At 39.2% G+C, this 22,385-nt stretch overlaps 1 long non-coding RNA gene across 2 annotated transcripts in view; it reads left to right on the top strand.

Annotated features, from left to right (window-relative positions):
• LOC127527387 (uncharacterized) overlaps nt 1–22,001 on the top strand; it is a 56,304-nt gene extending 34,303 nt beyond the window's left edge. Inside the window, exons 4-6 of one of the 2 annotated variants that reach the window (XR_007934694.1) lie at nt 16,813–16,960; nt 17,376–17,452; nt 21,256–22,001. This is a non-coding gene — a long non-coding RNA (uncharacterized LOC127527387). The remainder of the gene's footprint in view (nt 1–16,812; nt 16,961–17,375; nt 17,453–21,255) is intronic. The other variant, XR_007934696.1, reaches the window with a different exon arrangement.
• The last annotated feature ends 384 nt before the right edge of the window (nt 22,002–22,385 follow it).

Here is a 22,385-nt window from a genome sequence, read left to right as displayed (position 1 = left end):
CCTCTCAAGCTCCATCAGGTTGGATGGGAAGCGTCGGTGCACCGCCATTTTAAGATCTCTCCAGAGATGTTTAATCGGATTCAAGTCTGTGCTCTGGCTGGGCCACTCAAGGACATTCACAGAGTTGTCCTGAAGCCACTCCTTTGATATCTTGGCTGTGTGCTTAGGGTCGTTGTCCTGCTGAAAGATGAACCGTCGCCCCAGTCTGAGGTCAAGAGCGCTCTGGAGCAGGTTTTCATCCAGGATGTCTCTGTACATTGCTGCAGTCATCTTTCCCTTTATCCTGACTAGTCTCCCAGTTCCCCACAGCATGATGCTGCCACCACCATGCTTCACTGTAGGGATGGTATTGGCCTGGTGATGAGCGGTGCCTGGTTTCCTCCAAACGTGACGCCTGGCATTCACACCAAAGAGTTCAATCTTTGTCTCATCAGAGCAGAGAATTTTGTCCTTCAGGTGCCTTTTGACAAACTCCAGGCGGGCTGCCATGTGCTTTTTACTAAGGAGTGGCTTCAGTCTGGCCACTCTATCATACAGGCCTGATTGGTGGATTGCTGCAGAGATGGTTGTCCTTCTGGAAGTTTCTCCTCTCTGCACAGAGAACCTCTGGAGCTCTGACAGAGTGACCATCAGGTTCTTGGTCACCTCCCTGACTAAGGCCCTTCTCCCCCGATCACTCAGTTTAGATGGCCGGGCAGCTGTAGGAAGAGTCCTGATGGTTTTGAACTTCTTCCACTTACGGATGATGGAGGCCACTGTGCTCATTGGGACCTTCAAAGCAGCAGAAATTTTTCTGTAACCTTCCCCAGATTTGTGCCTCGAGACAATCCTGTCTCGGAGGTCTACAGAAAATTCCTTTGACTTCATGCTTGGTTTGTGCTCTGACATGAACTGTCAACTGTGGGACCTTCTATAGACAGGTGTGTGCCTTTCCAAATCATGTCCAGTCAACTGAATTTACCACAGGTGGACTCCACGAAAGCTGTAGAAACATCTCAAGGATGATCAGGGGAAACAGGATGCACCTGAGCTCAATTTTGAGCTTCATGGCAAAGGCTGTGAATACTTATGTACATGTGCTTTCTCAATTTTTTTATTTTTAATAAATTTGCAAAAATCTCAAGTAATCTTTTTTCATGTTGTCATTATAGGGTGTTGTGTGTAGAATTCTGAGGAAAAAAATGAATTGAATCCATTTTGGAATAAGGCTGTAACATAACAAAATGTGGAAAAAGTGATGCGCTGGGAATACTTTCCAGATGCACTGTATAGCACCACCATCCACCACAACCAGGAGTCGGCCTGACATAATAGATTATTCACCCATTCAGGAGAATGGCAGGCCCAGCCACCTGTCCCAGGAAAATAATGAGAACAGTACTGTACAGGAAGGCCCAAACAGCTACTACCACCATCATGGACAGCTCCCTGCAACATCATGCTGCACAAATGCAAAACTAGCCACATTTGATGGAAAAGAAGACTGGGAGATATTTTTTGTTACTTTTGAGAGGGCAGCACAAAGGCATGTATGGACTGGGGCTGAATGAGTGGATCAGCTGTATGAAAGACTCAGCTATGCATTATGTTAGGATATCTAGACATTGTCAGTAATGACAATAAACACGAAACACTTGGATTTGTAGCGTTCACAATATTTAACTGTATTCTCATTAGTTTTGTTTAATGGCTCTAAAGTTTCTTTTAAAATACTGAGCTTTTTATTCTGGGAGTCCAAGCCTGATTCTGTTGGGCTGTTTGTTCCGTTAACATTTTCAGTTCCTTTTCTTTTTCAAAATGTAAAATATGCCCAACTGCTCCTCTCCTTAACTTTCTACAGACTGTAGAAGGCAGAGTCTTCAGCCCCCATTCTCTCTTTCTAAATTGCCGAGGACAGCAGTGAGCTCCTTTTAAAAAACAACCTTACAAGCCATAAAAACCTGGACACAAATAAATGCACATACCCAGGCTTGGTCTGCAATAGAAGTAAAATCCTGTAGTACTTCTTTATATTCCCTGCTCTGCTCTCCAATAAATGAAAGTTATCGCAAATATACTAATAACCCAATTGTGCTTTACTCACTCAGAATATGGAACCAAATTAGGAAGCATTTTAAGATGGAAAATCTTTTATCAGTGGCACCTCTGCAAGGGAACCACCTCTTTCAACCTTCGCAAGTATATCCAGTTTTTAATACCTGGAAAAGTTTTGGGATTAAAATGCTCAGAGATCTTTATATAGACAACATATTTACATCTTTTGAACAATTACGTTCAAAATTTATCCTCCCAGCTACACATTTCTTTTACTATCTTCAAATTAGAAATTTTGTTAAACAGAAATTGCCCGATTTCCCCCACCTTGCACCCTCCACAATGCTGGAAAAAATACTGCTCAATTCCGAGGAAACAAACACTATTTCCGCAATATATAAAATCTTATTAGAGTCCTTACCTTTCAAAGACCCAAGAGGACATTGGGAAGAAGATCTCTTAATCAATATATCATAAAAGGAGTGGAAGGTAGCAAAGCAGAGAATTCACTCGAGTTCTATATGCGCAAAGCATAGAATTATTCAACTAAAAATTATATATCGAGCTCATCTGTCTCGCTTAAAACTGTCCAAAATGTTTCCAGGCCAGGATCCAACCTGCGAGCGCTGCAATCAAGCTCCTGCCTCACTGGGTCACATGTTCTGGGCCTGCACCAAACTAACATCATTTTGGACAAAAATTTTTAAGTGCCTCTCAGACAGCCTTAGTATCACAATCCCTCCTAACCCATTAGCAGCTGTGTTTGGTGTCCTTCCAGATGTCCTTCCAGATGGACTGGAATTGGAGAAGGACAAGCAAACGGTGATTGCATTCACTACACTCTTGGCACGCAGACTTATTTTGTTAAATTGGAAGAATCCTAATTCTCCTCTTATAAGTCAGTGGGAAACCGATGTTTTATATTATTTGAAATTGGAAAAAATCAAATTTTCAGTTAGAGGATCTGTACAAAATTTTTTCAAAACATGGCAGGATTTAATCAATAGTATTTTAGAATAAGAGAAACAACTATTATTGCATTTAACTCCCTTCTCCATCTCTTGTTTATATAGATATTTACATCTCCCCTTCTTTTGTCTAATGTTGCCTTATTAAAAAGCTTAAAGAAATTTTCCTTTAGCTAAGCTCTCCTTCTCAGGGGTGGGGTTTGATTTGTCTTCAAATTTGTTGGGTTATAAATTGATCTGTTTGTATGGAATGATTACAATGAAAATTAATAAAATAAAAATATTAAAAAAAAAACAACCTCAAATAACAAGCAAAAATACCGGGGGCTGCCTAGAAGGGACTCAGTCACAAGACGTCCCCACTGAGATTCGCAGACATGTCTGTCTGTCTTTTGATTGCCCCCTCCCTAGAAGACCCCAGCAAAAGCCAAGACCACCGCAAGCGCTGCTCCTGCTGAGTTTCTTTCTTTTAGATAGTGGCTACACAATCTAACGGAAACTAAGAATTTGCTTGAAAGCCTTCACCGTGCTGGGTCACGGCGAGTCGCACTCGGATCAGTGCTTCTGAAAGAACTTGCCATCGACCAACACAATTTTATGTATCCCATCATCAGTTATGGCCAAGTGTCAGTAAACAGCCCAGATACGATCCAATAAAGCAATACGCAGACTTTTAATTCTTGTATTTTTCACTTGTATTTTATTTGCGGAAAACACAAGCAAAAGTGTTAGATATGAAGACACCTAAATGATTCAAACCAGAGAGTCGCGCGGCGAGCCTCGTATCAGGCGGCCGCTTTAGCTGTCATAGTATGTTGTCTTCTTCAGCTGTGATGCTAGTGAGCGTTGGGATGGTAGATAGCAAAACGTTGTCTCCTCTCTTCCTGTTGATGATGTCTCTCTCTCTTTTAGTGCCATTTAAAATCCTGTTTTATAGTGTCTTGCTAACTGCCAAGATATTGCGTCAGTCAAAAGTTTGGGACAACCAATAAGTTCCCATGGTCTAGTGCACGGGTGTCGAACTCCGCTCCTGGAGGGCCACAGTGGCTACAGGTTTTCATCCTAACCATCTTTTTAATTAGTGACCAGTTTTTGCTGCTAATTAACTTATTTTCCCTTAGTTTTAATTAACGTGACTCAGGTCCCTTAGTTATTTATTTTTCCTTAATTAGTAGGCAAACATTAATGAAAAAACAATACGAGCCGCCACATGACCAGCTGACCTGTGCCCATCACACAATATCTGAAAATAAAGAAAGGTGAAGGTGGTCTCAGTAAGGTTGATCTGTCAGGTCACCAAAACATTTGAACGGTGTTCTTAGAAAAAAAACACAAAAATCAACAGTTTTGGAAATGTCTGCTGTGGCAGAATGAGAGCAGCAACAAGCCATGGAATTAAATAACGAGTTTAATTAACAGCAAGAACTGGCTTCTCATTAAGAGACTGGCTGGAGTGAAATTGGTTGGAGTTTGACATTATAATTTAGCTGGTCATCTGTTGGCTCGTCTCGCATCTAATTTCTGTTTGGTTGTCATTTAATGAAGAAACAAATCAATTCAGAGGACTAAATCCTTAAAAACAGGGCTATTGAAATGAAGGGAAAAAGGAGTTAATTAGCAGTGAAAACAGGTCACTGATTAGGAAAAGGGTTAGAATGAAAACCTGCAGCCACTGCGGCCCTCCAGGCCTGGAGTTCGACACCCCTGGTCTAGTGGATTGTTCATTAAGTTACTTTTGGCTATAAGACAGTGGTTCTCAAATTGTGGGCCGGGCCCCCCTAGGGGGGCGCGAAGGTGTGAAAAAAAGAAAACAAGAATCGAAAATATGAAAAATATCTATTGAAACCAAAACAAATTAACTTAAACTACATTCTGATACTAGAACAACAAATATAGAGTTAGATAAATGTCGATAAAAGTTAAGTAGGTATAATAAAATATATGCATCTATGATATATCATTAGTTAAAAAAGAACAATTGGTATTAGTGGGCTCTTTTCAAAAAAATGTTAGGGGGGACGCGATTAAAACTGTTATGAAAACTCGGGTCGCAAATACTTAAAGGTTGAGAAACGCTGCTATAAGACGAAACATGTTAACTTTAATGTACCATGCACGCCACCATGTCACATTCTTATAAGCACACACATACTAAGTAATTTCAAATTAGTAAAATGTTAAAAGAATCATATTTCTTTGTAGAATTTACAGATTACTGTATTTTAAACACAGAAAAACTGTGATACAAAATACAATACTATATAGTTAATATCAGAAGGTAACAGTGTTAAAATAAAATTATATTAATATGAGTGTCTTAAAAAGCCGGTGACGTTTCTGTTTAGAATTGAGTAGTCCGATATTTAACAATCTATCAGTAAACTGCATTACACTTGAACTATTTTTATAAACTCCCCAATAAAAGAGCTCATAACTAAGTAGAGCTTGTGGATTTTAAAACATTTGAGTGTTACATTGAAATGTTCCTTAAAACCTGCACTTTCCCATTTATCTTCACTGTACAAAATGAAATGTGCTCAGCATAACTAAGCGCCTGTGCTTGCAGTGAACATGTTGTTCATATTATAGTGTAGATTTCCAAATTTCGATTTTAATTTGAGAGCATTTACACATAAGGTGACCAGTTAATGAGTTGCAGAAATTTTTATTTTTGTCTTCCAAATGGTCAGTTAGCTGCTCATCTGTTCCATAGCTGTTCATCAGTTATTTAGTTTTGAATTATATTAATTGTTAATCAGTTGTAAATGATAAAACTAAACGTTTCTGTTTTTCATTAAAGAATGACATTTGGTAATATTTATAGTTTCTTAAGAGAAAAGCCAAGCAAAATGATACCTTTAATTGGCTAACTAAAAAGATTACAATATGCAAGCTTACGAGGGAACTCAGGGCCCTTCTTCAGGCAAAATGTAATCATGATCACATCTCGCCTGAAGAAGGGGCCTGAGTTGCCTGGAAAGCTTGCATATTGTAATCTTTTTAGTTAGCCAATTAAAGGTGTCATTTTGCTTGGCTTTTCTCTACATTCATAATGGCTAACACGGTACAACACCCTAGTACTAGCGTATGGAGGACTATTTCGGACAAAATTAATTAAATAAATAAATCCATTTTCCAACCCGCTGAATCCGAACACAGGGTCACGGGGGTCTGCTGGAGCCAATCCCAGCCAACACAGGGCACAAGGCAGGAACCAATCCCGGGCAGGGTGCCAACCCACCACAGGACACACACAAACTCACCCACACACCAGGGCCAATTTAGAATCGCCAATCCACCTAACCTGCATGTCTGTGGAATGTGGGAGGAAACCGATGCAGACACGGGGAGAACATGCAAACTCCACGCAGGGAGGACCCGGGAATCGAACCCAGGTCCCCAGATCTGCCCACTGCGAGGCAGCAGCGCTACCCACTGCGCCACCGTGCCGCCTAAATAAATAAATGCGCAAATAAATTAAAGTTCTGTGAAATGTGAGCATAAATGAATAATGGCGCCTTAAGGTAATTTTAAATGTAACAGTAATGATTTGCAAAGCACGTTTTACATTCCCGCGAAAATAAACAGCTGTGTTTGAATCTCAAACTCGTGAGCTCCGCCTCGTCCACTCACAGAGCAGCAGAATGTGTTTCTGTTCACTCATTGGATTAAATTATTGCAGGAGCCGCCATCTTGGCGAAGTTCGCGGCTTTTGGCTGAGTGCGAGCCCATTTTAGTAGCGTCTGGAAAGGCACGCCGAGTAGCTCTGGTAAGATAACAATTCACTTTTTTCAAACTTGAAATGCATTATTGTTTGTTGTCAGAAAGATTCCGCATCTGTTTGTGGCCGAGGGTATATTTTACAGTCATAATTGTAACGCCGACTAACCGGGTGTTAAATTAGTCTGGTGGGTTTCATGTTTAATGACGAACTCTTTCTGTTTGTTTTCAGTTACTTTTTTTTTTAGTTCGTATTGCTGTTGTGGAGCGGTGGTTTTGGCAGCGTCATCCGCGAAGGGTAAAAATAAAAAACAAAATGACATTTTTATTGGTTTTCTAAAAATTATTACCGTTTTTGCAGCAAAACATTAGATTCGTTGAGGAGTTACGTGCTGCATTGTAGAGTTCATAGGAAAGAACCCCATTGCTCTTTCAAATGTGTTTGTGCTGACTGCAAGCGAACATTTTGTACTAGCGCAGCTTTTAAAGTGCATTTCTATTGGGTCACAATGTGCCCGCAAACTCTTGTTACTGCTGACATAGACATATATAGATAGACGCCGCATTCACTGTGTTGCCCAGTCGACACGATACGTCAGCGCGTACGCCATATTGCGAGTGAAAAAAGTGCCATTTAAACTAACACAGGTAGACGTGGAAACCGGGTTTTCTGATGGAAAAAACAATAACGTTTAAAACAGTATCGTTTACATACAACAGATTTTTGGCGAATCGTTTAAATGCAATTATTTATATCCATTTATAATGATACTTATTAAATTTATTTTTATTTATTACTATTATTAGTATTAAATAATTCCTCCCATATAAGTAACATTTCTCGGACTGCCTTTTTCCATCTCAGAAACATTTCTAGACATTTTCCTGTTCTTATGCAACACAGTACTGAAGTATTGGTTTATGCCCTAGTCACCTCACTTATAGATTACTGTAATGCTATTCTATCTGGCATCCCACAAAAACTTTTTCATCACTTACAACTTGTTCAAAATTCTGCTGCCAGGGTAGTAACCTGCTGTTCTAAATCCACTGAACATATTACAACTATTCTTTCTCAACTTCATTGGCTCCCTGTTAACTACAGAATACAACACTGCTCTTTAACATTTAAAGCTCTCCACAACCTCGCTGATCTCCAACAGACTTGCACTCCCTCTCGCTCACTCAGATCCTCATCCTCTGCTCGACTTTCTATACTGCACATCAAACTCTGTTCTATGGGAGCTCGAGCGTCTCTCCTCGTGCTCCTCAACTCTGGAATTCTCTTCCCTGTCATATACGTCAGCTCGATTCAATAACACATTTTAAAACTACCCTCAAAACTTTTCAAACTGGCATACCAATTGTGAATGTTGCACTGTTACTGCCAGTTATCTTTGTTTGTCATTCTTTTAACAGTGAAATGATACTCGATGACAAAAAAAAAAATTTATTGTATACAAATTGGCTTAATAATTTCTGAAAACATTTCACTCATTCCTCTCTCTCTCTCTCTCTCTCTCTCTCTCTCTCTCACACACACACACATGCGTGCGCACACACACACAATGTGGTTACTTAAATATATACAGGATAGGATCTAAAATCCTTGAAACAGAACTGTCTTACATAGTACTGTACGGCCAAGGTGTATAAAGGCGTATGTTTCTACATACCTTTTACTCTTAGATTTTACCTTAACAGGAACTACTTGCAGTGCACATTCTTCTCCTGCCCCAGTAAAGGCCCAAGTTCCAGTCTCGGTGTCCTTTTCAGTTGATGTTGCCACACTGGCTGTAGCTTTATTTGTTGCTCCTTTCTTTTTTGATGTGCAGGATAGGATGTCTGGGTGCTGAAAAGAACATGTCTGACATTTCATTCTTTCTTTACAGTTCATACCAAGGTGCCCCTGTTTGAGACAACGAAAACATAAACCTTTAGATTTTAAAAAGTCAATTCTCTCATGTGACAGTTCTTTGATTTTACTACATTCAGCAAGAGTATGCTGGCCACTACAAAATGCACACAGTCTTTTAAATGCACATGTATCATTAGCAGTCTTTTTGACAGAGATTTCTTGAGTCTCCTTTTCAGCAGCATCAGAAATGTTGGTTGTGAAAATAACTCCTGATCTCTGTCCGTACTTCTGAGGAGGCCTGGCTTTCTCGGTCTTTTCTTTTTTTCTCTATACAAGTGTCGCCTTGTGAAACGGCACTGTGCACAGGGTCTAGAAGCATTTCAGCTTCGTTATGCAAAAAATTAATTAGTTCAGGTATGCCAGGTCTCGTTTTGTTTTTTCTCGAAGCTTATAAGCATAACTCATCCATTTGTTTCTCGGAGAGATGGAAATTTCGTAAGCACAGCATGCACATTATGACTGTTATTGAATTCTCCACCGTTCCCTGAATCATTCATAGTGTTCATGCAGATTGAGAGGAAGTTAGCATAATCTCTCGGAGCCTCCCCATCGTTTTGCTTTATCTGAGGCCATTTCAATGCTTTATTGAGATATGTGTCTGCTACGAATAACTCCTTGCCATAATATCTTTCAAGCAGTCTTCTAAGTAGCCTTCATCTGGTAACATTCGTGAACAGCCTTTAATCATTTCTTGAGGAGAACCTGTGGTGTACTGGATCAGGTAATCTAATTTATCTTGTGAGTCTGTTAATACATCACCCACAGCGTGATCAAAGGCTCTGATGAAATTCGCATAGGCAAGTGGGTCACCTGAAAATAAAGGGACCTGTCTGTGTGGTACTTCACCACGCGGCGCTGAAGGAGGTGGAGTAGTAGCTATGTTTTGTTGGGTTAACGATTTAGCCATTTCAATGATTGCTTTCTGATATTCGGCTTGATTTTTTTTGGCTTTCAATTTGATTCTTTGCTAGCACGTCTAATATATCATTTTTGGAGCTCTGAGTGTCGTTTTTTGTGTTAGATGTGGATTGTTCCTGCTTTTCCACCTTTACTTTAAGTTTATGTAGCATCTGTAGTATACTATCAAGTGTCAATTGTTCAACTGTAACTGTCGACGAAGGTGATGATGCAGCAGCGTTTTGCTGTTCTGATAAGTCGCATTTCTTTTTGAGAGCATGTTTTAACTGAGGCGAAGTTTGTCGTACCTTTGACTTTGTACGATTCCGTTCTTGCAATTGCATCACTTCGAATTGATTAACTAGCTGTTCGTCAGATGTATGCGTTAAAAGTCTATTTGTATTTTTCAGCCATAGTGCTGTAACGTTAATAAATTCACTGCATTTTTTGGAGCTTTCGGCGAATGTCGTTTTCTGTTTCTTATTCAGCGCTGATAGTAGCCTTTGGTGCAATTCCTCTCTATCAGTGTGTGTCTTGCAAAAATTTTCAAGTCTTTCTGCTACTTCTAAGTGATTTTCTGGAGTGTCTTTAAGACTTTTGATTTCAGTTACAAGCACAAAAAGCTTATCTTTCTATATGATCTTTAAGATCTCAAATTACATTCTCTGGCTTTGAATCTGTACTCAAATCACTACTAACTTCACTTGAGTTATGCTTAGACATTGCCATGACAACAGCTCAAATGACTGACATCTGGCTTTCCTGATAGCAACTTCGTCACAATCGGAACGTTCCAACAAAGCAGATACTTCCTTATAGCGAGGTTTCAAAGACTTGCAAAAACACAAGCGATAATCCACAATGTGTTTATAATATCACAGTGTCTTAAAATCTTAAGTTCAGGTACGGCGATCTTGCTTTCATTTACGATAATAATGCAGAGGTAGAAGATAACAGCACAGTACCTCAGAATGACTCCGTTCTTTTTCTTTCATTGACGAGTTCTGGTGCAGAAGCGTCCTTAGATGGCAGATTCCAGTTCAAGGCCTTCAGATGGCAAGTTTTCTGACGAAAATGTAGCTGCGTTTTCCCAAAGTTACCAAAGTTCAGCAGCTGTAACTTAAAAAAAAAAAATGGGATTCAACAAAAGCCTGACACGCAGAAATGATTCCACCAACAAAATATCTTTGTTTTTAAAAGCTTAGTTAAGTTTCAAAGTAAAACAGTTCACGCAAAAAACAATTAAAATAGCAAAAAAATGGAAAATTTATAGTAAGAAAAGTTCAGTTCTAAGCTTAATCTTGTTACATCTTAAATCGTTATTATTTCCTTAACATTTCTGATCCATTTCAAGACGTTTCTAAACCATTTCAAAACGGTCAGAAAACTGTATGCTTATCCCATTTCTGAGTATAAAATGGGTATTTTAAGTCCCTATGTACTGGGACTTGTTCTAAACACGACAGAATCTAATATCACACTGTTTTTCAGTTATAGTAAGAGGGTTCTAACTCTTACTAACTTATAGGGGGAAAAGACTATACCATTCTCTGTGACTATGGAAGAAATTATATTCTATTCAAATTAAGCAAACATTAACATGAGTTTAACTCAAAACTTTCTTTCTAAGATTGGCTCTTACAAAAGTGTTACAAACCTGTGCAAAATATACTGTTTGCTTTGTCATAACTGAATTTTTGAAATCCCCCTGAGAATTCCTTTCAATACATCATGATACGGACATTGCATTTATAGCTGATCTAATGATGTAGTAACTGTACATGTTTACATAATTTATACTGTATTATAGTACTAATCACCATCCTGTTTATTTACAAAACATACAAACACTGTCTTTTTTCTTTTTATACATCCAGTGGTTTATTCCCATAGTGTGCTTTATTAATGTTTATTAAGGTTAAGAAGGTTGAAGTAAGCAAGAGCTCTGGAGAGAGAAAAACATTCACTTGAGACTGTTCACAATAGACTTATGGGCGTCTGTTGTTTAGGTGCTATCGTGCCAGTTAAATTTCTTGTTGGTTTGTTTGATTTATGTTTTTCATATCTCTGTAAGGCCATACTTTTAGTGTTCTTCTTATAATATCCAAGAAGAATAGGTTTTATTTTTAATGGCTTGGTCTTTGAATTTCTGTACACGCATCTTCCAATGCTGTGTGCATTACTGAGCAGATTTTCATTATAGGATCCTTCTCATTTGGCTTCTTACGGTCAAGCTCTATAAACCGCCTTATCACCCACCAAGTTTCATATATGCTCGCCCACCAACAAATGTCCGAGTATGCTACTACTAGCAATAATTCTTTACATTTATATACCGCTTTTCTCACTACTTAAAGTACTCTGTGTGTAGGCAGCATTACAGTTTGTGTGTGTGTGTGATTTTTTTTATTTTTCTTCTGAACTATGAAGTACCCCTTTAGTTTGTCCCTCCAAAGCCTACGCCCCCACCCAAACTTTTTTTTCACCAGCCACCACTGGATGACAGCCAAGCTGCTACTGCCAGATTCAACAGTTCAGACCATCATCGAAGAGTTTCAGGACATTCATGATATTAGTCAAGCACATTTCCTTTCTAGACTTCAGGAAAGGCTGACATTGCTTGAAATTTCAGAAATGACGATGAAATGTGTGATAGATGAATTGAAAAAATGAGCACCTCCTGAAGACCTGCATTAGCGGAGTTTTAAAAACTGATCAGAGAAGGAAAAGTGCAGTCTGTAAGTCTCATTTCAGTTCTGTTGAGCTTGTGCCTTTATTTCTAGGTATTAGTGACTCGGGAAACAATGTTCTGCACAGTCTGTGCCCATAAAGAAAAGCATTGCTGCACTGTTTGAATGTCAGTCAATGAAGCATCAGTACGAGAAAATGCATTCTCACATTCCAGGACGTTTAGGTAATTTGTTCAGAATGAACCATCTTCCTTAGCATTGATCATGTACCAAGATGCATGTGAAATTGGAAACCTGTTAGGTTCGGGAAAGACAAAACCCAAGGTACTTGAGATGTGGTGCTCAGCCTATTACTGAAAGACAGTCGTATTGCTTTAAGTGATGGACTAGTTCTGAAAGCAGCTGTGTATGCTATTATGGGAGACACCATTGGACTGGAGGCTTTGTGAAGAATTTTAGTAGAAGTGGTCATTTTTGGTAATATTGTGAAATAGGCAGGGTAACCTTTCAGACCATGCCACCTGTGTAGCTCTATACGCACCACACAGTCCTACTGAAATAATGTTTGGGAATTAGTTAGCAGTAGCCCTGATTCTATTTGTGGTGTTAAGTTTAACTCACCTTTTAATCAACTAAAACATTTTCTTATTTGTCAGCATGGATTGCCACAGAGTCTTGGGCATGACATTTTTGATAGTATTGTTCTTTTGATGCTCCATTGATGATTAAAACCTTGTTTATCCAAGTCAAACACTTGCCATACTTAGAACTGAATCACTGTCTAACCCAGTTCAAGTATCTTGGAAATCATGAAGATGATAATCCTGCAGCAGTTCACCCAGAAAGTGAAAAGATAGCTGGTCATACCATCCAACATTGGTGTTCATTGTGACTGCTACCTGTTATAGTAGGAGACAGAATTAAAAATCCAGAGAACAGCAGTATGTGGCAGTTGATTTCTGTTGCTCAGGCAAATTGTTTAAACTCATTTGTTCACCAGTTGTAAGCACAGGCCATGTTGTATACCTCGGCCATGTTGTATACCTCAAAGTACCGATAGATGAGTGTATATATCTTGGGATATTAATATTTCCTTTTGACATGAGAGTCCGCTAACTTATTATCCAGAAGATGTCTTCCAGTTTGCACCATGAGTTTAGAAAGCAAACACACATTTTAAGCAATGTGTGAGAACGTTACATAACTTTGGGGAACATTGGCTTAAGGACACCAGCGTTTACAGGCACAGGGTCAGCTAGTTTACTTCAGTCGTCTGTACGAGTGGATAAAAGGCCTGAATCTCATGCTGATGACTACAATGATACGATCAAGAAATCAGTATTGGGTTTTGCTTTTCATTCTGCAGTTACTATTGCTGCAAATGAAATTAAATTGATGAAATATGAAAAGGGCACAACTGTGTTACTGAGTAGAGAGGATGACAATTTCCGTGTTGGAGATATTAAGCTGATTCTTGTTTACAGAAACTGTGCTGTCCGTTTCGTCTGTGATGTGCAACAATCCTATAAGGTTAGTTTCATGCTTAGTAGGTTCAACAAAGAATCCAAACCTGGTTTGTGTTTGTCAGTATGATCTTAGATTATTACCCTTTGTAAGTATGTAAAATATGTGGATTATCTGTTCTAGTACGTCACCACTCTTTTCCATCTTTGCAGAGCTTTGTCCAGTTTAGAGGATATCAAAGAGTCCTTGTCAGTTTTACTGAATCCTACTTCCCACTGAATAGGGATGCTCAGATCAGGCTTTTTAAGGCCAATGCCAATCACAAAGTGTGTGTTCTTGGTCGGCCTATTCCAGTGCAGATTGTTTTATCTTTTATTTTTTTCTCCCCTTCATCCCTTTAAAAAACTTTTCACACTAAGCTACTGCATAACCAGACTTTTAGAAGCCTTAAGTCCTATATTAAACTGTAGATCACGTGTTAACTGTACATTTTTGTATTAATAAAATATAATTTTGTAGGCTAATTGCTCAGTGACTCTACAATACTAAAATAAATACAATTTCCTTAAAACCGATACTAATAAAATCTGTACAAAAATTTATATCCATTATATATATGTCATAAAAGAAAATGAAATGCTTCTCATAAGTACAAGCTGTCATTTTGTTTTTCTATACGTATGTGAGACCCCGGCATCCCCCATCTGTGCTGTGCGCTAAAAACTCTTGTTAAGAGAGACAGCAGTTGATTGTCCGCTGCCAGGTCAGGTAGAAGTTCGCAGGCTCACAGCATAACGCGTCTGTCGCCCGATTGTTGATGGAGGAACATTAAAAACTGGCCACTGACCAGGGCTTGCGCTCGCTTTCCGTCTTCACTCCGAGGAAGATTATCTGATCTTTTAATCTGAAGAAGGGCGCTTATGCAGGATGACATTAACATCCCTGCTAGTTTGCTGCGTTTGTGTGTCAAAAGCGACAGCCCCCATTTGGATACATCGTTTCTCTTTTAAAATCTCCGGTCAGGCTTATGATTTGAAAGCATAACCAGCCAGAAAATGTCATGTGAATGTTGTATGACTGATGAGCTGAAAGTGCAGGGGTTCTGAGACCAGTGTGCAATGGGATAGAGAGGATCAGGAAGTGAATCATAAGGGCAGTCAGTTAGTTTTCACTCGAAGTGTCAAGTAAACTAAAAACTCACATCCTACCTCCATAGTTTTTATTTTCACTTCCTGCTGTTTTTGTTTTCCAGTCTCTTGTTTCTGTTGCTTTTCTATTCCAGTCATTCCCTTATAATATTGATGATTTATTTATACAGCACACCGCATGCAATGAATGAAGCACAACGTTCTACACACACAAAAATAAATACATTATAAACTACCATTAACATATATAGATAATGGTAAGGTTACTAAAATAAAAAATGAAAATTTTTAATTTTGCAATTTACTCATTGAAAAGTGAACATGCCATTTCAGTGTAAGAGACAAAGGCGGCTTACTTTTTCCAAACAGCTGGTATTGTCCCTCAAGATATCATTACCTCCGACTGTCTAATAGTCACATCAACTGGGACTAAGTTTTTCCCACTCATCCATGCCAAATTCTTTCAGCTGTATGATGTCGGAAGGATGTCTTGGGTTCACAGCTTATTTCAGATACCCCACAGCATCTTAATCGGATTTAGGTCTAGGCTTTGATGTGACCATTCCAGAACTTTCAGTTTCTTTCTGCAGCCATTCCTCGGTGGCTTAGTGAGCTGCCCAGTCCCTAATTCAACACAGCAGCCCCAAACCATAACATTTCCACCACCATGCTATATAGTCAGTGTTAAGATCTTTTGGGTTTCTGCTGTCTTTGTTTTTCACAAAGTATGTCTTCTGGTTCCTGCGGTGGGTTGGCACCCTGCCCAGGATTGGTTCCTGCCTTGTGCCCTGTGTTGGCTGGGATTGGCTCCAGCAGACCCCCGTGACCCTGTGTTCGGATTCAGCAGGTTGGAAAATGGATGGATGGATGGATGTCTTCTGGTACTGCAACAAAAATATATTTGTTTTTTGCCTCCTCTGTCATCTAATAATGAGTGTACTATGTCAAGAATACTGTCACACGCCGGATACTTATTTGAAAAAACTTGTTGGTATTGGGTCAAAGATGCAGGTGGAAGGTCTGTTTTTTTTTTATATATATATATAAATCAGGTAAATCTATCCTGGTGAAAGAATTTAATTTGTTTAAAATGGAGTACCAGGTTTAAGAGGATTAGTATTGAGGAGATGTAATATTAATAATGTAAATAGTATTTCTAATTTTGTGATTTTAAAAAAAAAAAAAAAAAAAAAAAAAAACTTCATTTCCACAGTTTGAGAGTTTATGATGTGCCTTTTAGCACAGTCTAAGTGGGCTTTCATATGTTGTTTGACCACAGTGCCATAAGCCAAGATTAGTTGAGTGTTGTAGTAGTGGCTGTCATTCTGGAAGGTTCTCCCATTTCCACCTAGGTTCTCTGGAGCTTAAACCCCCTGTGACTATTGAGTTCTTGTTCACCCCTCTTATGAAGGGTCGGTCTTCATCAGTTTGCTTCAGAAAGAGTTGCAGATTTTGTAATCGCATTGCATTAAAGAATTATTGAGGTCACTGTCATCTTGAGAACCATTCCCCAGATCTGTGCCTTGCCACAGTCCTGTTTCTAAGCTCTGCTGGCAATTCCTTCAACCTCCCAACAGTCAGTCATTTTCCAACCCGCTATATCCTAACACAGGGTCACAGGGGGGTCTGCTGAAGCCAATCCCAGCCAGAACACGGCGCAAGGCAGGAACAAACCCCAGCAGGGCACCAGCACACCACAGGATGTGCACACACTAGGGCCAGTTCAGAATTGCCAATGCACCTAACCTGCATGTCTTTGGATTGAGAGAGGAAACCGAAGGAAACCCACGCAGACACGGGGAGAACATGCAAACTTTTTAACTTATGTGATGTTATGTAGCAAATCTGTATGTCATCATTAATATTTGTTAGATATCTTATTTAACTGGATATTTCTGTAGTTGGAGAATTAAGTTAGCTATACATTTATAAAAGCACGATAGATACATATTACTTTGTTTTGATCTCCACAGCCCCATTTCTCCATATACACATATGGAATATAAAACCAACATTGATTAAAAATCCAAAGGAGTTCAAGCGCCTTCTTTGCAAAAATGCTGGGAGACCACAACATTCTGCTGCCTCACCTTCAGAGCCATGAAGCCCACCACAATGAAGGTACGAGTAGTTATGCCAGTAGTGTATGCATTTGTGTTTTATTTAAAAAAAAAATACTAGGCTACTTGCAAATAATACCGATTTTATTTGAAAAGTTCTAATATAAAAATCTAACAAGTTTCAAAAGCTGAGCCAATCCTACATTTTCCATTATTTGGCAAGCTTTACTATCTACAGATGCAACACAGGGTGTGTCCCAAATAGCAATTTCCATTGCATTTTTGTTTAACTGTCATTGCCAATGGTTTAATTTGAGAAAAACGTTAACGAATACACAGTAATTTTTTAAATCCTCCTGTTACGGCCTTCCAAGTCAGAAGAATAGCCATGACTGTGGAATGTTCATGTTGCTGGTTTGACCATTTCATATTAGAACTCTATTTTTGTGTCTCTCTGTATTTGATGTTGTCTTCAGGTTTCCAAATGACCATTATGTGGTTTCTCTGTAAAATGCGCTTTGTCGTCCTTGAGGACCCCTTCGATTTTAACAAGGTGTGTCTCAACTTTTAGTCCTCTCGTCTTTCATTGTAGCTTTTGTGGAGGGAGGTTTATATCTGGTTGTGGGTTCCTGATAGTGGCACCTTCTACAATTTGTGTTGGGTATTTGCATTTATTATTATTTTTTTTTACTTTAAGCATACTGTCTGTAGTGAAGAATTAAGTTGGTTCGGGATTAAATTACAACCACTACACACATCCGGTCAGAGATGGATGAAGATGTCCAAATTCTATTTATTAATTTCTTCCATTTTGGAAAGTATCTAAAATCCTGTTTGTCATTCTGGGGTATCGAGTGTTATTTGATGAGGGAAAACATAAAATTTTTAAATTGATCACAAGACTGCAACATAAAATATGTGAAAAAGTGAAGGAGTCTGAAGACTTTGAGAAGGCACTGTATGTTAGAAAGAAAACCAGTGTCATGGGGTGCAGTTTTTCACATGGCAGTATATACAGATACAGCCCAATGTATTGGTTTTAAAATGAGCCACAATTTTATGTGAAATAAGTTAAACCAGGCCTCGACCATTCTTTATTCCGAAGAGCAGATATTTTGCTTTGTGATCTCGACTTCACATATTTTAAACATTAAAACAAGTGAAAATGGCGGTGAGAGAATTATTCCTTAGAGTTATAAAACCTCAATGGACTGTCGTGACATATCAAGCAAACTGATTCCTCTAGTGAGTGTCCCTGAGGTCTTCAGTCACACAGCCAAGTCCTCACTCAGCTGTGTTGTCATGTGCCTCACACTGAACATGGACAAGTGAAGAGGAGGAAAGGAAGGTCACAGCCAAGTGTGGTCGAAGTGAAGGCTGCACGACCATCTCCAAAGAGCTTCATGTTCCACTGACTACATCAGATATCATTATCAAGATGTTTAAGGTCCATGGGACTGTAGCCAACTGTCCTGGATGTGACTGCAAGAGTATAGCTGACCTCAGATTGAAGAGAAGGATAGTTTAAATGGTGGAGTGTGAACCATCTATACAGATTTAGGCTGACCACCAAGATTAAGTTACAACAGTATCAAGTCACACTATTGCTAGGTCAATGAAAGGGGGCTCCAGAGTAGAAGGCATCACTTCTGAAAGAAAGATACAAAAACAAATCCACTGGAGTTTTCTTAAATGCCCTCTGACAAGCAACAGTGTGGGATGAAGGTCCTTTGGACTGATAAATCTAAATAAGAGCCTTACGGAAAGTCACAGCAGCAGCTCTGTGTTTACAGAAGTGCAAATAAGGTGTTCATAGCAAAAGGATGAAACATGGAGGAGGCCCATTAATGCTGTGGGGCCACTGTGCTGAATCGGTGCGGGCACAATAAAATCAGAAGATTGTTAAGAAATTCGGGAGCAAGCATCACAAAAGCTCTGTGTCAAGTGCTAGTCATGGGTCCTCTAAAACAGTGTTTCCCAAACTCGGTCCTGGTGAAACACTGTGGCTGCAGGTTTTTGTTCCAACCAAATTCCTAATCAGTAACAACACCCAATAGCACTGATCTCATTTAATTAGCTGTTTTTTTTTTTTTTTTTTTTTTTTTTTTTGACATTCAGAAAAGCATAGCAGCATGATTTTTACATTTATAAGACATTTAGAAATATTTCTGCTTTTGCTATCTATCTAATGGCTTAACTCTCTTTTGTTGATTTCATTGTGCTTTGCCCTTTCTCTGTGCAGCTTTTCCCCCTTTGTTTTTAGCTTAATAATGACAATTAAAAATGAGCAGAGCAGACACCCTGGCAAACACTGAGTAATCAAAAGCTGCAAGTACTTTAGCAACCAACCCACTAATGATTTAAATAATGGATTAATTAAACAATTAGAAGACCTAGAAAAGTAGAATGAAAATACTGTTAAAAAGAAAAAAAATACATTATTGCTATATAACTGCTTGGTACATTTTAATATATATATATTTTTTTTTTTAGCAAACTTAGTTTTCTAATTTTTATATTGTTCCCTAAACACTGAACTTGGGAAATATCAGTTCACTTAATTAGCCCAGGAGTTCAATTAAAAACAGAAGCTGGTTGGAACGAAAACCTGTAGCCACAGGGGTTCACCAGGACCGAGTTTGGGAAACACTGCTCTAAAACATGCAAGTAAGGCCACCTAAATATGGTGGTAATTTCATTTGAATGTTCTGAAGTGGTATGCTATGTTCCCTGAACTAAGTCTAAGCCAACATCCATGGAAAGGTCTGAAAGTTACAGTTGGTAGGAGTACATCAGACATCAAGAAGAGTGGGCTTAGTGGCTAGTGAGAGGATTCGAAGTCCCATCCAGAGCTACAGGAAGTGCTTGATGACATTTCTCACCTGAAAATAGTGTGTTCCCGAACTTTAGGTGAGGGTCCCTATAAATGTGTTAATGCAGATTTCATTTATTATATTGCATGGGTCCAAACTTATACGCAAATAGTCTGCTTTGTGGAATAAAAAAAAGGCAAGATGAATATCACAATTATCAGTTTACTCTTATTTAACAGAAAATTGGGATTCTTTTGGGATTGTGAGATGACGAAATGTGATGGGATTCATTTTTAAACTAAAGTGTTCTGTGACAATAACAAGTGTCACTTAAAGGCAGGGGTCAGTGTGGACAGTCCATTAGACTGTTGTGCCAAGTTCAGCACAAACCAAATTAAGTATGGACGACACAACAGTGGTGGGTTTCGTTCGAGGTGATGGGGAAGGGGATTACAGAGAGGAGGTGAAGTCATTTGTGGAATGGTGTGATAAAAACAATCTGATATTGAATGTCGAAAAAACGAAAGAACTAGTGATTGACTTAAGGAAGAAACAGCTGATACACACCCTGAACTACATTAAGAACACTGCTGTGGAAATTGTGCAGTCCACTAAGTTCCTGGGAGTCAATGTGACGAACAGTCTCACTTGGTCCCTGCACACCTCCTCCATCATCAAGAAAGCTCTTTCTGATCTTTCTGCGGAGGCTAAAGAGGGCCCATCTCAGTAAGTCAGTCCTCACCACTTTCTACAGGGGGACCATAGAGAGTGTGCTAACCAGCAGCAGCTCTCTGTGGCAGGAGAGCTGCAGCGCTTTGGATTGGAAAGTGGTGAGGGCTGCGGAGAGGATCATTGGAGCCCCGTTGCCTAATGCACAAGACTTGGCAAAACAACGCTGTCTGGCCAGAGCTGTGCAGATTTCCAGAGACCCCACTTATCCTGTGTCTGAACTCTTTTCCCTCATGCCCTCAAGCAGAAGGGTACCGCAGCCTGAAATGTAGAACTACCAGGTTTAAAAAGTTATTTTCCTACTGTTGTTCATATTTTAAATGAAGTATTTTATTGCAGGCACTTTTAATTCAGAATTTTATGTATTTTCAATTTAGACTTTTATGCACTTTTAATTAGAAATTTTTATGCACCTCTAATTAGAATTTTGTGCATTTTTAATCAATCTTTCTGCACTTTTAATCAGAATGTAGTTGATTTTAACTGTGTTTTTATTAATGTCTTGTGCATCGTCTTTTCGTTCTGCAGCACATCTTGGATGTGCTGCTGAATGACAAATAAAATTGAATTGATTGATTAGAACTATGACCTTGAGGGTGACTTCATGGCATTTATTGTAATTCCAGATTCTTATTTTTAATTCCCACAGATTCTATCCAATTAGGAGAGCTCTTTATTGTTGACCGTGCATATTTGAGTCTCCTCATCACAGCCCCGCATTGGTTCTTGTTTTATGTCTGTGTTGTCCCTCATCCCCCCGGTCCTGTTACACACTCACAGATGTCCTCACTTGTTTTCTTTTGTCTCCTTTCAGCTTACACTGAATGAAAACACTGCACACAGAGACCTCAGACTGTCTGAAGGGGGCAAGAGGGTGACATGTGAATACAGACAATTTTCACCATATCTTAATCACCCAGACAGATTTACTGAGTTTCGACAAGTTGTGTGCAGAGAGCCTCTCAAAAAAGAATCGCTTTTATTGGGAAGTGGAGTGCACTGGCAATGGCTTCATGATAGGAGCCGCAGATAAAGAACTGGCCAGGAACAACGACTTTGTGAAGACGTCCCTTGGAAAAAACAACCACTCCTGGGGTTTGCAGTGCCATGATGGCAAATATACAATAGATCATGATGACCGCCTCCTACAGCCCCAGAGTGGGAGTGGATCTGGACTGCAGTGGCGGGGTGCTGTCATTTTATAATAGGGGGGTTGGGACAATGACTCTCCTTCATAGATTCAGCAACACCTTTATAAAACCACTATATGCAGCATTTGGATTTTTGAGGGTGGGTGATATAGATGATGTATCTCACCGCAGTATTACAATCTGCAATCTATCCGATGACCACTGACCAGCACCTGACACCTCTCACTTGATACTTTCGTAAGTGCAGGTTCTCTTTGTGTGGAGTTTGTGTTTGTGCCAAATTTCTTCTAATGCACTAGAAAAGTAATAAAGTAAATTACAAAAATAAACCACCTGAAACAAATCACTTTAAATATTACTAAAAGTTTAAATTGAATTAAGAGTGCAAAAGGCTAACAATCAAAGGTGTCCAAAAGGCCTTGTTGAACAAGTAGAAGGCCTTTAAAGATGGTGGTGATGGTCAGGACGGCCTGAGGAGTGCGCAGAGGGAGCTGAAGCTGACAGTTAAGGAGGACAAAAAGCACTACAGGAGGAAGACGAAGAGCAGTCTTCAGAGGAGCAAGGTTAAACAGGCATGGGATGAGGATGGTGACCAAGTACAAATTGCCCTCTCGTCAGCAAGATGAGTAACTTGGAGTTGGGCGAATGATTTGAACAGGTTTTAGTAGGTTTGATGGTGGGACATTTATAAATGCATCTCACTGGAGACCTTTACAAAATCCCCTTTTCTCTGTGTCCTTGATAATTATCAGATAACTTCAATCGCCTGATGTCTCACATCTCCACAGTTTAA

The sequence above is a fragment of the Erpetoichthys calabaricus genome, chromosome 4 (assembly GCF_900747795.2).
Source record: "Erpetoichthys calabaricus chromosome 4, fErpCal1.3, whole genome shotgun sequence".
NCBI lineage: Eukaryota > Metazoa > Chordata > Cladistia > Polypteriformes > Polypteridae > Erpetoichthys > Erpetoichthys calabaricus.
This window is presented reverse-complemented; position numbering and strand designations above follow the sequence as displayed.